This window comes from Cydia pomonella, chromosome 15 (genome assembly GCF_033807575.1).
Source record: "Cydia pomonella isolate Wapato2018A chromosome 15, ilCydPomo1, whole genome shotgun sequence".
NCBI lineage: Eukaryota > Metazoa > Arthropoda > Insecta > Lepidoptera > Tortricidae > Cydia > Cydia pomonella.
The window spans coordinates 4,189,581-4,208,221 of record NC_084717.1 but is presented as its reverse complement, the minus strand read 5'-3'; the positions used below and the strand labels follow the sequence as shown (position 1 = coordinate 4,208,221).

The window sequence follows — 18,641 nt, the reverse complement described above, 5'->3', positions numbered from 1 at the left end:
TTTTGATGCCAACAAGAATCTCATAGCAACAGCACAGGCAATCAATGACTTGTATAAGCTAAATGCTGTAACTGGCAGTGCATGTGCTGTTTTTTGTGCAAGTAAGGCAGATATTGTCACCTGGCATAAGCGAATGGCTCATCTGAATATGGCTGATGTGAAGAAGTTAGAGGTATGTGCTGAAGGCATAAATATTACTAACAATAAGCAGAGTGATGCTGTATGTAAACCCTGTTGTGAAGCAAAACAAACACGATTACCATTTCCGCATTCTGGTTCTAGAGCTACTGCATTGCTAGAAATAGTGCATTCAGATCTATGTGGTCCGATGGAGGTACCATCAGCCGGTGGTGCTAGATACTTCATAACTTTCATAGATGACTATTCCCGCAAAGTATATGTATATTTTCTTAAGAATAAAATGGATATTACAATGGTTTTCAAGACATTCAAAGAAGAGGTGGAAAATGAGTTAGAAAGAAAAATAAAGGTATTTAGGAGCGACCGTGGGACTGAATACTGTAACAAAGATTTTTCTGGATTTCTAGCAGCTTCCGGCATCAAACACCAGACCAGTGTTCCATACACGCATGAGCAGAACGGATTGGCAGAGAGGATGATGAGAAGTCTGGTAGAGCGTGCAAGGTGCATGCTTTTTGAGGCAAAGCTGCAGAAAAATCTATGGGCTGAAGCAGTTGCCTGTGCTGCTTATGTCATCAACAGATCACCATCACGAGTTTTGGACGAGGTAACACCATACGAGAAATGGACAGGTAAGAAACCTAACATTTCACACCTTAAGATATTTGGAACTAAGGCTATGGTACACATTCCAAAAGAAAAACGCCTAAAATGGGACCGTAAATCACATGAATTAATTTTTGTAGGCTATTGTGACAATACTAAGGGCTACAGGTTGTTAAATCCTATTAATGGAAAGACCGTGATTAGCAGGGATGTTATATTTATTGAGGATGGTATAAGCACTGAAAATATGACACAGAAACCCATTTCAGGGCCACAGTCGGCCACAGTCCCTCTTAATTCAGATGAACAGACACAGGAGAGTGAAGATATAACAAATACTGATGATAGTAGCATAGAAACAATACAGGATGAAACTACATCATCAGATTCTGAAACATCCTTTGACAGCTGTGTAATGAATACTAATGATGAGACATATTACCCCAGCGGTAGTGACAGCAATGAAAGTTTTGAGAGACAAATCACTCTGAGGTCTCATCAGAAACATTTTGCCCCAGGTAATAATTTCATGTGTGTTCAGATTTCAGATCCACTGACTGTAGAAGAAGCTTTGTCGAGTGCTAATGCTCAACACTGGAAGGATGCTATGGATGAGGAGTATCAGTCCTTAATGGAGAATAATACATGGGAAATTACTACTCTACCACCAGGCAAGCGCCCCATACCATGTAAGTGGGTCTTCAAAACCAAGACAAATGAAAATGGAGCAATAGTGAAGTACAAGGCACGGCTCGTTGTCAAAGGATGTTCTCAAAAACCAGGCATAGACTACACAGAAGTATACTCACCAGTTGTCAGGTACGCTTCTTTAAGATATTTATTTGCCTTAGCAGTTAAATATGACCTAGATATTTGTCAGATGGATGCTGTGTCGGCCTTTCTTCAAGGCGACATAGAGGAGGAGATCTACATGAAGCAACCGCAAATGTATGGCAACAACGGTGAAGAAGTATGCCGGTTAAATAAATCACTGTACGGCTTAAAACAGGCCAGCCGGCAGTGGAACAAGAAGATTGATATGACATTGAGAGAAATGGGACTCTCACGTTCAAAATTAGATCCTTGTATCTATTATAAAATAGTAGATAGTAGTAATATGTTTTTTCTGGCCATTTATGTTGATGACCTCGTGTTATTCACCAATAATCAGGAGACAAAACAATACTTTAAGGAAGAGCTGCATAAAAAATTTAAAATTAAAGATTTAGGAGACATTAATTATTGTCTTGGCATACATGTGGAGAGAGATAGGACCAAAGGCATCTTGTACTTAGACCAAAGAAAATATATACAAGAAGTGTTAAACAAATTTGGCATGTCTGACTGCAAAAGTGTACAAACACCGATGGATTTGAATACTAAGCTGATTGGAACTACCGAAAATGCCGAGATTTTAGATAATGTTCCTTATCAAGAGATAATCGGTTGTTTGTTGTACATCTCACAAGTCACTAGACCGGACATAAGTTATGTCATAAATATGTTGAGCAAATATAACAAAAAACCAGAGATGCAGCACTGGGTTGCACTGAAGCGTGTTATGCGTTATTTAAAAGGCACCCTTGATTACAGGCTGAGCTATAAGCAAAACTGTGAGGAAACCATGGCTCATGGATACTGCGATGCAGACTGGGCGAGTTCAGGAGATGACAGGCGTTCCTGTACTGGCTACACGTTTCTGTTCCAGGGAGGAACGATCAGCTGGAACTCTAGACGTCAGCCTACCGTTGCTCTTTCTACAACCGAAGCCGAATATATGTCTCTATCATCGTGCGTACAAGAGGCTTTGTGGCTTAAACAATTTCAAGAAGATTTGTGGCCTCAACTGAAGAATAAAGCCTTAGTTATTTATAGTGATAATCAGAGCTCTATAAAACTTTCAGGTTCTGACGGATATCATTCTAGGACGAAGCACATCGATGTGAGGCATCATTTCGTCCGTGATAAGATACTTGAAGGAGCCATTGAGGTGCGCTACGTACAGACAGACAAGATGATTGCTGACGCTCTTACTAAAGCAACGTCGCACACAAAACTGGCATACTGCTCTTCCAAGATGGGATTATGTTTAAGGGAGGATGTTGAAGATGTGTAAACATAATTATAGTTTCCGAACGAAGAAACGTCAGTTAGTGTACTAATATTGCCACTTGGTGTCGCTACTGTCAATGCGAAACTAAAAATTGCTCACATCACTGTTGTAAAACTTTTATCTTACATTAAAACTGTTATTTAACTAATTCTATTCGGCGTATTATTTCCTCAGGTACATTTAGTAATATTGCACAGCGTTTCTGCACTCGAGAGCTAAATCGACGGGTCACATTGTATTGAAATTCTGTGTAAAGTTATCTGTTTCTATTGCTCTTTAGTGTTGAATTAATGGCTTAGTAAAAGCCTGTTTGTTTATTTGCATCCAGCTGACAAAACCTGCGTTGGTAATGCAATTTTAGTTAATGGATATTCAAGATATTAACGACATACAATATTTTACCAAGCAAGCGTGAAGTGCTATGTGTTTCAACTTTGGAAAAAATGCTTTCGTATGTCATGTTATGACGAGATAATTAAAAGGATATTTTTGTCGAATCAGTTTTTAGATTTTTCTAAAAATAGCAGAGCCGGGTTACAGCTCACAGAGAGTAAGCCAATTCTAAATAAGTATACTAATTTATAAAGACGTTAAAGAAAACATATATTATTAAATTTAAGTTTAGATGTAAGAGGCGTTTCACTCGATTTACTTTCATTATAGAAAAAAAATCTAATAAATCAACTTTTGGTAATGCTTTGCATATCATTTAGAAATGCAACAACAGTAATGTTGGCGTATTCAGTTGTGAGTAGTGGGAATCAAAATGGCTTCCACTCGTCGCTAAAAGCACAAGTTGTTAAAGGCAGCTTTGAGCATATTTTATCACTGTGTTTGCAGAGGCGGAATTATTATCACAGACTAGCTTTTGCTCGCGACATCATCCGAGTAGAAGAGGTATGGTATTTATACAAATTTGCTACTATCTTTACCTCTAGTTTTATCCGAATTTATCTAGCTTTGGGCCAGGTTTCCATCAAAAATTTTCAGCTGATTTTGCGTTTTTGAGGAACAAACACGAGATATAATTAAATTTGCTTCTCCCATACGCATTTTATACCAACTGACGAGATGACAAATAATAAGCCATCATGTGTTTGAAGAAAATTGCCCAGTTAATTGTTCGTCTGCGCATTTTCAAATCCATTTTCAAACACTTAGGAGTTGAGTTTCAAAACGTCATATACCTATATTATATGTATCAAATAATTTGAAGTGGGGGATCAATTTTAAATGTGCTCTTTTAGTATGTAAATTATAGTACATATGTGAATTGTATCTCCTGTCGGTGATTCTAATAAACAAATAACAATAAGTCTCATCTTGAATGGTTTAAGCATAGTGAAGTAAGTAAGCAATGATTGCTCACTCCGTACATCAGTTTTCTTGCCAAAATGCTTATTAGCGGATTTATCAGTACTGCTACTTGACAATAGATGTCACGACGAACGAAAAGTATAATTCTGAATAATTTTAAGCTAATATTATAACCGGATTAATCGGAACTCTATTATTTCATCTCTTTCTGCTTGTAATATAATATTAGTTGTAAATTGTCGAGCAATATAGTTTTCGTCAGTCGCGACACTCGTGACATCTAGTGTCAAGTAGCGGTACTGATTAATTCGCTACTAGACGCTAGATCTTGACTACGGAAATAATAAGTGTTTTGGTAAGAAAACTGATGTATGCAGTGAGCACTCTATGCTTTTAATTAAAAATTCAAAAATTTATTCCGCAAGTAGGCCTCAAGGGCTCTTTCACAAGTCAATACAACATTTATAGTAACATCATGTAGTGACATGAAATACAACAGCCAATACCTGGGTAAACATTACATTATAATAATCTTAAAATAAATAATTACTACAATACAATAGAAATGTATAGTCTCTATGGGTAAAAACACATTAAATCTGGAGATGTAAAAGGTCCCCAATGTCAGAGTACTAATACTAATAAAATTTGGAGGTGTAAAGTCTCTCCAAGTGTCAAAATAGAATGTATACTAAATAAATAAACCGCGTCTGGACTGTTAAACTAGCAGTCTCATAAACTAATGCTACAGAACAATAATTATTTATTTCTCTATAGTTTAAGCTATGCGTTTTCTGTCAATATTAACCAAACTAGGTATTTAAATAAAAATAATTTAAGCTTCTTCAATGACACAATTGTACTTATCGCTGGAAAAGTACACAAATATACACAGCCCTTTTAAAAATAACAACCCAATCTCCCAAACATTCCAGTTACCAAGACGTAAAACAATCAAACAAGTACGACTACGAGTGACGTGCAGATCTAATTAACACATCTGCCTCCGGAGCCATTAATCACGCCCGCGACTTAATCAGTGCCGACGATTGCCGGACGACAAGACAAGTGTCGTGGCGATAAAGGAATCGTCTTTTACGGATTGTACACAGAAGGGTGCCTAATCGGAATTTTCACTGATTGTAGATAAAAGCGTGGGCAATCCAGTTGTTGAACAGACAATTTAAGGGTTTTTTTAATTGATATCTTATGATTTTAAGAATCAAAAACCACTGATCGTGATCGTAGCTTAAATGAATAGAATTCTGCCTTAAATTTCAAGATTTAGTAAACTTTAACGTCACTCGATAGTTAACAAACTTTCATTAGTTGTGTTATTTAATTTAGGAAGGTTTACTTGTCACTGGTGAGTCATACTAATAGGTTTATTTACTGTTCCACCACATTTTTAGGGTTCCGTAGCCAAATGGCAAAAAACGGAACCCTTATAGATTCGTCATGTCCGTCTGTCTGTCCGATTATGTCACCGCCACTTTTTTCCGAAACTATAAGAGCTGTACTGTTCAAACTTGGTAAGTAGATATATTCTATGAACCGCATTAGGATGTTTACACAAAAATAGAAAAAAAAACAATAAATTTTGGGGGTTCCCCATACTTAGAACTGAAACTCAAAAAATCTTTTTTCATCAAACCCATACGTGTGGGGTATCTTATCTATGGATAGGTCTTCAAAAATGATATTTAGGTTCCTAATATCATTTTTTTCTAAACTGAATAGTTTGCGCGACAGACACTTCCAAAGTGAAAAAATGTGTCCCCCCCCCCCTGTGACTTCTAAAATAACAGAACGAAAAATCTAAAAAAAATATATGATATACATTACCATGCAAACTTCCACCGAAAATTGGTGTGAACGAGATCTAGTAAGTAGTTTTTTTTTATTACGTCATAAATGGTATGGAACCCTTCATGGGCGAGTCCGACTCGCACTTGGCCGCTTTTTAAATAACAGCCGAAACAGCTGTTCGAAAATCAGTTTAAATTTTGAATTTATTGCACGTGATACGGTAAGCGTTTTTTTTTTTGTAAATCTAGGAAATTAGAAGGGAACTAGAAATATGGCGTGCCGCGCAAACCTTGTAACAGAAAATAATGGCCATCTCGCGGGTTTTAACGTAACTCTATATATAAACTTCTGTTCCATTGAATATAATTATTTTGTGATCGCAATTTGTACGGAACCCTCGGTGCGCAAGTCCGACTCGTACTTGGCCGATTTTTATTATTTGTTGTTACAGCGGCTGTCACGGTTCATGAGATACAGCCTGTTGACTGACAAACAGATAGACGGACAGAGGAGTCTTAGTAATAGCGTCCCGTTTTTACCCTTTGGGTACGGACCCCAAAAAACTATAATTTAGCATTAGCCCCCGCTTCATTTTCATTTCATAAGCCGGCTATTATGGGCGGTGCGGTAGTACAGGTACATTTTAAGTAACCTGTGTAATGTTACATAATTCACAAAAAAAAACCTAATTAATATAAAATGATGTTCTTTCAACAGTTACCTACTGTGCAGCGTTGTGTTAAAATGTTTAACGTAAAAGCTGCCCAAGCAAAGAAAATTTCAAAGAAAACAAAACTTCCTAAAACGAGGTCAACTCGAAGTCCTCAAACAGAAAGTAAGACTTTCTCTGTTGATACTTGCTATCTCAATGAGTACTTTCTCGTAAAAGCTATCTTATTGAGTGGAAAAACTTTCGTTATAAGAACTTAGACTATTAATGTTGGTAAAACCGTCTGTTAAGAAAACACAAAATTACGTGCGTGTTTTAATAAAATACTACTTTAATGACCGAGTCTAATAAATTTTAATTAAATGTAAGTACCTGCCTGAAAAGTTCTATGCCCAAATTGACCTGACATTGATTGGGTACAAATGACGAATAAGGAATTCGATACTGCGTTTCCAGGCTCCTTGTAGTTAGGTTTCACTGTATAATACGCCTGTAACCTACGCACAACTTATAGGAAACTAAAACCGGTCTTAGTTTCAGTCTTCTACGAAAATCTGAACTTAGTCTAAGTATAATATAATTTAGTATAAGAACTTAGGTAAACTACAGGGTGTGGGTGGTATTGGCAATACGTAGAAGTTATGCTACGCTGAAGTTATTGGTAACAATAATAGGCAGTATAACTTACTAATTAGATTTATCTATTGAAAGACTATCGGAAACTTCACATTTAATGTTAGCGTTAGGGAAAAATATTAAACTTAGATAATTAAAGGGTAGACATTCGAAATTGAACCAAATTCTAAGAAGGCAACATACATAAATAAATAAATAAATAAATAAATAAATAAATAAATAAATAAATAAATAAATAAATAAATAAATAAATAAATAAATAAATAAATAAATAAATAAATAAATAAATAAATAAATAAATATTACAGGACATTATTACACAAATACATATATTATAGTAAACGAACACATGAAGCGACGAAATGATACTTACGAGTATATACATATTTACTTAATGTCATTAAAGGGTCTAACTCGGTTAAATTTCATAATTTCCTTTACCTTTTATCCGACGTTTCAGCCCTGTTGCACTGGTCACGGAAGACTGACGTCCCAGCAAAATGTCAATGGAGCCAGCAATATATCCTCATATAATTCTAATGTATGTGAGAAGTTTAAATTATAAATAAATAGTGACAGTCAAAGTGTCCACATTTATATTCTGATAACGCAAAGGGTCTTTCAATAATGTCGAATATCATAAAGTTAAGAATATGTTGCGATATTGTCCACTTTGGCTGTCACATTCTATTTCGCTATAGGTACTTATACGATGAAAAGAAACCTGTTTCCAGCATATGGAATAAGATGTATGTAAGTATAAGAAGTAAATATAAAAGGTATGGTGCTGTGTGATAAACATAATGAGTTGTCCGAAAGTAATCGTACCTAAGTGTAGTAAGCGTGTGTGTGTAAATCAGCTACACAATAGGTACACTAACGTATAGGTATAGGTAAAGTTTGTAATATAATTATAGTTATATAACTTTACCAATCAGTAAAACTTTTACTAGTTTTCTAGTTCCAATAATACTCGTACCATGTAAAAAAGCTCAACCGTGTAGTCTCGTAAACATTCACCCAAATTCTTGTCTCAAAACCTTTATTACAGCTAAAAGCCAATCGAGGAAGAGCTTTCGAAGTTTGTTTTGTACTTTAGTTTATGAACTACGTATGGACGTCGCTACGTCTGTTATATCAGGTTTGGTATGGTTTGTACAGTTGGTTTGGTATGGTGTGTATTAAATTCATTCTACAGTCAGCGTCAAATACTTCGTAGCAGTCAAAGTGGCCAAATAGTTCGGTACACCATACTAAATATATGGTGTACCGAACTATTTGGCTACTTTGACTGCTACGAAGTATTTGACGCTGACTGTAGAATGAATTTAATTTGGTGAATGATTTTATTTTGATAGATACCTCGCTTGCTGTAATATAACGGCCTTCTAATCTAGTCGGATTTTTAATTTTTATTTAAGTTTTTATTTTATTTGGGGGAGGTACCGCTGGTGTGATGTCGTGGAGGCGGACCTGCGTCGGCTGAATGCCAATTCATGGCAGGACACCGCGCTGGATCGGGACAGGTGGCGTTCTCTCGTTTCGGAGGCCAAGATTCTTTTTAGATCGCTGAGCCAAAGCAGTTCGTTAGTTTAGGGACTTTTATTCTTAAGACTACGCCTGTCCCATCGCACCTTAATCTAAATTACAATCATCTACGGCCTGACAGTATACTGACTAATATAATTATACACAAATAAATATATCTCCTTTGCCTCCTTCTGAGTTTGGTGTCGCCAAGATGCATTGAAATACGCCTGCATCTAACCATCTAAGATAAGATTGTAACCTGTTAAGTAACCTATGAAGTTACTTAGACTTCATCAATATTTGTCTTTTATCTTCTTTCGCACACATTCCACTAATACATGTTGAACATCTTCTACAATATTGCAAGCTTCGCAGTTGAGGGATAGCTCTTTTTTAGGGTTCCGTACCAAAAAGGTACAAAGGAACGCTTATGGTGCGACTGTCCGTCCGTCCGTCCGTCTGTCACAACGCTAAATATCTCGAGAACCACTAAAGCTATCGATTTGAAATTTGGAATTGTTATGAACAACGCTAACCCCGACACATTCAAAGTATATTTTTTTATTTTATTTTTTTATTGACTATGGAAAATACCCAATATGAAGAGAGGGCAATATTTCAAAGCCTAATGACTGAAATTGATTTATGGAGGTTAATGTGAAAAAAAACCATTCCTCCCCTTATCTCCGAAGTTTACCGAAGAAAAAATAGTTTTTTTTTACAAAATATTAACATTACTATAAATTTTACAGAAAAATATAATCAAACCTCTATCTTGGTAACTTTTTTTTTAATAATAAAAATCATTTCCGAATTCTGTTTGCAAATTAACAAGCTTTACGTGTGTTTATTACACTTGAAATTTCTATGATTTTACATTAAAGACACCCTTTTACAAAAAAAAGATCAATTTTTGAAATCGGTTCACATGATAGAGAATTATCCTCGAAAAACCAACATCATACGTGCACATCGCGCAAATTAGTGAGACAATTTGCCGATAGATGGCGCTGTACACAATATAGTATAGGTACTTCTGATCAGAAGTCTTTCGCCTTTATCGAGATCATTCAAAGTTTGTACGGAACCCTCGACGCGCCAGTAACACGAACTCGCACTTGACCGGTTTTTTTTTTCATCTTAAAAGCGAACTTTTTTAGAGGAATGTGTCCTGAACGAAGTCTTAATCCTATCTTAATCAATTTCCTACTTACCCTAGCACTCTAGTCGGATTTTTAGTGTCATGTGTTTCATCATAGAGTTAAAATTACGGAATCAACTTTGGCGAGTGAACTGTAAATCGATATATAGTTATGCCTGCTCTATGAAGCCGATGGTCCTGGGTTCGAATCCCGGTAAGGGCAGTTATTTGTGTGATGAACACTAGCTTGATCTGTGTAAATATTTTATATTTATTTCGTGTGCTCCAATCAGCGTGGGCAATCAGTAGGTAAGTTCACGGAACTTTTACTTAAGTTAGTACTTATTAAGTTTAATAATGTATTTCAAAGTTGATACTTTATAAACTAGATAACAAGGCTTTAAAACTTCGTTTACCGGAGATTTAGTGCAGAGTGCGATTAATGCAAACTAAGTCTACATTCTCAAGTTTGTTTTAGTTAAAATCAGGCGAAAGCGTAAGTTTTTATCACTTATAATCTAATAATTTGAAATATTAAACTTTATCATTTACGCAATTCTTAAAAACACAAGTAACTTAAAATACAACACGATACATTACTATACACGATACTTATAATACTGTTATAACTCTTTAACTTCTTTATATTTTCTAATGAAAAAAAAAAACTTATCACTTTTTATTAAATATTATTATTATTTTATTATTTAAGCCTTTTATTTCCAATAAAAAAGATACATGCACGAATAAATTATATAAGCATTTAAAACTATTTACGTTTTTCCTTAAGTCTCTTAATATACATAATTAAATTATATTATTTTGAAATTATTGGGTTTTGTTTTTTTTTTTTATATAAAAAATTTTGAATAGTGCGAAATAATTTATAACAAATTAAGTTCTATTGGATGTCCATTTATGGACATAGGCCTCCTCCATACTAGGTATGCCATATTTCCCGATCGATGGCGGCACGGGTCCACGTGACGCCGGCCACGGCCTGGATGTCGTCTCCAGGCCGTGGCCTGGTCTTATTAAATATAGCGCTAATCAACATCACTAAAATTCTTTATACTTAAGTAAAATAATTAATAAATACTACTAAATACATAATATTAATACCTAACTACGGCGCCAACTGTAAAGTAAGACCATTTCGAGCTTACCCTTGCGTCTCGATCCCGCAAAAACACCTTCATACAAGTACGAGTGAAACGCACGCGCATAACAAATACATCATTGAGGTATCAAAATATACGGTCGAATTGGCTTCAATGTATCTTTTTTATTTAATTTAACGAACCTTTTGTTCTTAGTTCAAAAAGTAAGTACCAAATTTAATAGTTAGGTTATGCATTTTCGTTGGCTAGTTTTCCACAACTCCATAATGCGGTTATCTAGGTTGATAGGTAGCTGGCACCCTTGCCAAGTCAGCTCTTTCAGTACGCCAAGTAAACCCTTAATAAGCAACGAAAATTGGTGACTTTGTATGGAAATATATACTCTCTTTTCATTGCTTTTAAGTGTATAGGTAGGTAGGTAGGTAGGTAATCTGTTTTTTTTTTTTTTTTTTTTAATTTGTCTTCTTTGTGGTGCAATAAAGAATATTTACTTACTTACTTACTTACAGCATTCCATTATTTTTTTTACAAAATATCTAATGTTTTTATTTTATTTTGTGGAGCAAATATAATATGCTCCAAATTAAATTGTATAAAGTTATTGCAATAAACATTTAAAATGTATCGACTTTGAAAAGATGAGAATGAAATGAAAAGATAAGAAAAAAGCTAGAATTCATTGGAAAAAAATTAAAAACTTTTTAGCTCAAATCTAAATCAAACACCGATTTTATCAGATCTGTGTTGCGTACAAATAATCAAATACGAGAGTCTGGTTGAAACTCGAAACCCTTTTTCAGTTGAAAACGTTTATGTAACAAGGTTTGGTAAAAGCAATTTTATTAGATGAGCGTTGCTAGGTATAAAACAGACTAACAATAGGTGCCCTATCACAATGGAGATGGAATAGAAGATACTTAATGTCTATAAAGCCTATTTACGAAAAAAGCTGCCGCTAAAATAAGATTTTCAAATTGATTTAGATAATTTTTTTATCTCTGCGTTAAATTTTTGTGGTATTATGACTTTATTATTACCTTAAGGGCATGCAATTCTATAACTAAAAATCACTGACATTTTTAGAATAAACCTCAGTAGACATTTGCTGCAACTAATGGTTAAATACAACCGCCTGGTAGCGGTAGGAGCCTGTGACTTGCAATCGAGTTTTTCGGAACTTATGTACGAAATATCATTTGATATTTACCAGTCGCTTTTTGGCGAAGGAAAACGGATTAATCTCAATAAGGCCTAGTTTTCACTCTGGGTTGGAAGGTCAGATGGCAGTAGCTTTCATAAAAACTAGTGCCTACGCCAATTCTTGGGATTAGTTGCCGAGCGGACCCCAGGCCATAAGCCGTGGAAAAATGCCAGGACAACGCGAGGAAGATGATGATTTGGTTTAATACAGCTGTCAACCGAGAGCAAGACACAAATGAGATTAATAATATTAATCGTTGATAAGCGTGACATTTTTGCAAGCTTTTATTTAATTTGCGCCGTTAGTACGTAAGTATGTATGTATGTTAGTGTAGGTTAATAAAGGGGATCTTGGAAGCTAAATTTGACCGACTTCCCGATTTCCGATTGAGCTGAAATTTTGCATACACATGTAAATCGGATGACAATACAATATTATGCGGTGACTGTTTACCATCAGGCGGGCCGTATGCTTGTTTGCCACCGTCGTGGTATAAAAATAAATGATGACACGGAGCTCTGATGATAGAGACAGGAGGTGGCCATGGGGATTTGGGAACTCTGTGATAAAACAACGCAAACTAAATGTGTATTGCTTGTCTGTGGAAAGAATAATACAGTCAGCGATAAAAGCTTGTACCAAAAATGCAATTTTTGCCTATAACTTATATTCTAAGAGAAAACACTCGCTGATTGCTACTCACTTCTTGCTTATCACCAGCGACAGGACGACCGAAATGGAACTACCGGGGTGACAGTGAAGACAAAACCACAAACACCGTCCCTGTTTCCGAGTGTATTCCTGTGCATTGTTAAACTTGTTATTTAAGTTCCAATTCCATCGCTAATCCCTTTTCACGCTGTAATATAATAGAAGTCAGCCAACCACCCTTACTATCGTAAACAGCGTATCGTAAAAGAAAATTCTTGGCAGTTAAGATGTTTTGTAAATAGGGATGTACCGCAGGCAAAGTTGTGAGCCATAAATGTGTCTAACAAAAGTAACAATGGCGGAGACGCCGCAAAGGGTTGACAACAATGAAAAGAACAAATACTTAGTTTGTCTTGGGAAATTACGTTTGCGGCGGATCGATGGAGGATGGGAACGATGTGTGGTTAAGTGAAAACTTTGTTTGTGTTATGGTGAGGAGATTCTGAATGCGAATTTGTCCACGTACCTAGAACTGGACTTTGTCCGTAATTTGTCTATGTATAAGCTTTCCTAGGGTTATTCATCCAGAGATAACAAAACAAATATACCTAATCTAGAACATAAGGCGTACGACGAGTAAACGATCTGTGTAAACTCCCATCCGATTTTTTAAAATATAATTGATTTTTTAAAATATTTATTAATATACGAGTATATTAATCATAGCTGAAATCGATGTATTCCTGATGCATTTTTTTTTTAAATAAAATTACCCAGTAGAATTAAATTACCAAATAAATATTTAATGATCTTGTAGGTATATCATTATGGTACTTTGTAGATAAAAAAGAATGAGCATTTCATGAGACCCTAAATGTGCAAAAACTGTTTTATTGCCAACTGCTGAAACTCGTATATTGAAAACTAGAAAACACAACCAAAAAACAAAAAAAAACTAATCGGTGTTTATTTTTAAAACACATTTTGATTATTTTTGATTAATAAACTCCATAATAATCGATACTTCAGCTGTATGAAAAAGAGCAAAAAAATACACTAAATAACATTTAAAAAAAGATTGTTAAACATAAGCTAAAGCTAAATACAACAAAACTCACTTACCCATACATAAAAATAAATTTACTTCTTCCGTCTGAACGAAACTTTACGCATTAACGTCACATCACTACGTTCTCCCCATCACATTTAACAGCCGTATAAGCCAATGGAATATCAGTTTAAATTTAGACTTTATTGCGTGAAAATACGGTATGAAATTGATTTGGTTTTCCAATGGCAGTTATGCTTTTGCACGATGTGCTCATAACGCAATGGATCTTTTGTTGAAAAGATAAAAGTTAATGAAGGAAACTCGGTAAGGGCTGAAGAATATTTACCTACTCCTAATTACATGTACGGGAATATTTCAAAGTATTTAAATTTTACAAAGTACATAAAAGGCTTAATTGTGTATGTTTGTATTATTGTATTGTAATGTAGAAGTAAGCGCTGGTGGCCTAGCGGTAAGAGCGTGCGACTTGCAATCCGGAGGTCGCGGGTTCAAACCCCGGCTCGTACCAATGAGTTTTTCGGAACTTATGTACGAAATATCATTTGATATTTACCAGTCGCTTTTCGGTGAAGGAAAACATCGTGAGGAAACCGGACTAATCCCAACAAGGCCTAGTTACCCTCTGGGTTGGAAGGGCAGATGACAGTCGCTTTCGTACAAATTAGTGCCTACGCCAAATCTTGGGATTAGTTGTCAAGCGGACCCCAGGCTCCCATGAGCCGTGGCAAAATGCCGGGACAACGCGAGGAAGAAAAGAAAATGTAGAAGTAATTACGGGAACTTGGTAATGAAATAAAAATATGACAGTTTTACAAATATAAAAAAAAACATGTAAAGTTATTTTGTCTTCAATGCGTTGGGCATTAATCATAAAAGTTTGCCTATTTGACTCTCAATAACTCGGATATTTAAGAGTGATACGGATACATATGTATACATTTCAACTATAAAGCGCAGTAGCGGTCCTTGGGTTTCTTTTCGAGTGATTTTATCTCCGCGGCTCTCAGTAAAGGTATGTATGACTGTTTTTAAAATGTAAGGAACTTGGATACGAAGAACATTAAAAAGTATGAATAATGCAGATGTACAATTGGCAACAAAATTATCTTCAAACTCCTGTATACCTACATTTAACTACATATTAAACGAATACGTAAAAACATAAAAAATATACCCCTTACTTTTTCAGTAGGCCAACTCTCGTATGACGAGAAACCAGCATAGAAATGGCAAAAGAAAACAGATAAATTATATCGGAGCGCGTCCGTATAATTATAGCAGTAGAGATTACTATGATCACTTGGCTATCACAATCTATCTGATGTTATGTAAAGGGCGGATTCTGATTTACCTCTTTTAGGGTTTCCATATTGTTTTGATGCGACCTTGCACTCTAATTAAGTGTGAGAATTATTTTTTTTACAAATGGTTAAATGGGCAATCGTTTTTTTGACATTTCAAAAATGCTGCTATTATTTCTGTGTGCGAACAGTTTTTATCAAAAAATATATTTCGTAACGTAAAGAAACGAGTTAAATCCGGATAACAAGGAAAATCGGCGGCGGATGGCTAATTCATTAAATCACGTCATCAATCATGATCTTTTGACGAATCACGACGCTGAGGTCAAAGCATTCTGACAGCATGATTAAACGAGACATTTTGGTCAGAGCAACAGTAAGAAATTAATAAATTGCTTCAACAAATCATGGTGTTTAGGCAGTCAAGTTTTTAGACGTCATTCGAGAATTACCAGGCTATTCAAGTATTTACAAAGATGAAAATTATAATCTTGATATTTAATAATAATAAGTATTTTTATATATGGTATTTTATAACTATATAAACAACATATACTTATATATAATAAATACCTATATCTATCCTGTCCTTCGCCTTGAAACAACACAACTGGGAACAATTATTGTATTTTTCTCATAGATGACAGCACCCAAGTGTCATCTCAATACAATTTTACGTTTTAAGGTTATAAATTTTATGCAGATCACAGCGGGTACCGTACCCAACTACTCAAAAAATATTAAAGCCAAGGTGACAATCGTATAATAGGCAAACTAATAGATGCGGCGGAAAGTAACGTTATCTTGTTTAACGTTCTTCGTCAAGTTTTGATTAACGTTTTTTTATTTTCATTAGGCTAGGCCCCTTAAGCAGTTTGACCATGGTTTTAATATTTTTTAAGTGTCGTTTTACAATTAATGCTTCGACCCGAAAAAAAAACTATTTACTATCGTAGACCCTAGAACCCAGTTCAAACTTATATTATGATATCGACATGATTTCAATTGCCTATCGGTCTCGCAACAGTACATTTACGGACAAATACGAACCAAATGTCACAATTTAAGTTCGAATTGTCCTCAGTGTCATGTCATAGATAATTCTCATTTAGTTATATCATTAAAAATGTACCTTTGAGGCTTTGAAGATCTGCTTTTGTTGAGACTTGAATACACTCGTATCTGAAACAATTAAGATATGATAAATAAGACTTAATAGATAAAGTTTTGCTGTGGGTAAAGTTTAACATTTTGGAATCATCTTTGACATCACAATTTTTAACATTATTATAATACGAGTACGAGTATGGGCCATTAATATAATCAATATATTCGATTTACCAACTGACGCGTCGAGTACCAAGTATCAAGATGACAAAATACATAGTTAAATATTAAAAAACCATACCTAATTTTATAAAATATATAAAACGGCAGGAGCATTCCGTATACTCATGAAAACTGGCCAAGCCGACGACACGACTCTGGTTGGTAAGTGATCCGTACCATTAGTATAGTTTCTATTTTTCTCCGTGAGCTTCTATGGATTATCGTCTTATCTATTGTTTAAAAACCGCAAAGGCGCGTGCCACTATGAAAAAATGGTCAAGCCGCATAGGTAGCGTTTATTGAATTACTACTCTATTGAGCACGGAATAAGATTCATTATGAACTAATACAGAATTCTAACAGAATAGCTGTCTGATCTCTATTGGTGCGTCTAAGGTAGGCGACTAAACGCTCTCAAACCAGCTTAACTTGTGACACTGCGATCCGAAACAAAGATACGTATTCGAAGACCTCGCTTGCACTGGTAATGCGAGCGCACGGCTAGCTAGCGCCAAGGAAGCAATGTTATGTTTCTCGAGGAGCAGGTAAAAAACAGGGCCGGATTTTCACACAAATATATTTGGGTGGTTTTACGAAATAACGCTAACTCTTCAGACTTCTAACAAACTGACACTGTTTGTATGGTTTGCTTGAAAGAGTTAGCGTGATTTGACTCTAAACAATATGCATATTTTGTTTTATATTTATTTATTTTATGCATACACTATTATGTATATGTTACTTATTTTTTTGTTGACTCATAATATAAATTTGTATAAATGTTTTACTAAATGTGTACTCTATTGTAAATAATATCTTTATTTCAGTGTACATAATTATAACGTATAGGTCTATTTTAACATTACCAACCAGATTTAAAATAAACATAATTGAAAATTATATCAAACAGTTTTAAGACGATAATGGAAAACAGCTTCTCCATACATTTATGGAAAATATTTTTACACAATTTACAATATAGAAACACGTTTAATTTTTTTTCGGTATTTTGATTATTATAAGAGGAAATATCGATAACGAAAAAAAAACATATAAATTTAGCCAGACAGGAGTCCATCAAGCAACGCTTATCCAAGCACATTAAACTTAACATCAATTGGACTAAATTGATACTGAACGTAGTCAAAATTTTAAATGGATCATACGACTACATGAATACTAAATTATATTATTATCAAGATTTATTATTACAGATGCATACCCTTCTAACTGTAAAAATAAAATAACTGTCCGTTACGGTTTACGGTTTCATTTGTAATGGTTATTGGTCAATTGCAATAATTAACGTTCGGCCAACATTGCTTTTAATTAAAATTTAATACTGATACCTAGTTATGCAATCATGTAGAACAAAACAAAAATATTCACAAACCGAAATTCAAACGCAGCTGCAATTGCGCTCTGAATTATTAGGAACTTTTGATACAATAAGCTCTAGATTAAATATGGTTTTATTTCCCATACTGAATATAAAATAATCTCAAACGCGCAGTAAAAAGGGCGCATAATGCAAAATGAATAAAAAATCATGAAACACATTTTAACGGGTGTTCAAACGATATGAACATAATATCATCAGCCTCTCAGTGGCATCATTTATTCAAAGCCTGGCACCTTTGGAATTGTTTTTATCATTTCATTTTTGGCTCGTTTCAGTGAAAATTTTGTCTTTATCATAATTCCTCTTAATATTTGGTTGGTGTGAGGATGTAAACCATATTACCTTTTTAAAATAACAACTAATAAAAACATTCTATTATATTATTCTTATGGCTATTTTGTAATTTCTTTTAATACTTATCACCGTTGAAGATAACTGTTTTAATACTATTTAATTGCTGTAGTGTACATATTAGAAGTTTTTAAGCAATCAATTTTCCTTTGTACTACACCACAATAATCTATCACCACTGACATCTTAATAAACAAATTTATTTCTCTAAATAAATAAAGAGAAAAGTCAACCGCAGTGAAAACCCACA

The 18,641-nt window shown here is 34.7% G+C and overlaps 1 protein-coding gene across 3 annotated transcripts in view; it reads right to left on the bottom strand.

The window, feature by feature from the left end:
• The window catches only part of LOC133525604 (connectin-like), a 386,177-nt gene that overhangs the window by 178,498 nt on the left and 189,038 nt on the right, over positions 1-18,641 (bottom strand). For all 3 annotated transcript variants that reach the window (XM_061861917.1, XM_061861919.1, XM_061861918.1), the window contains exon 2: positions 16,442-16,491. The gene's annotated coding sequence lies outside the window, so the exon portion shown is untranslated. The remainder of the gene's footprint in view (positions 1-16,441; positions 16,492-18,641) is intronic.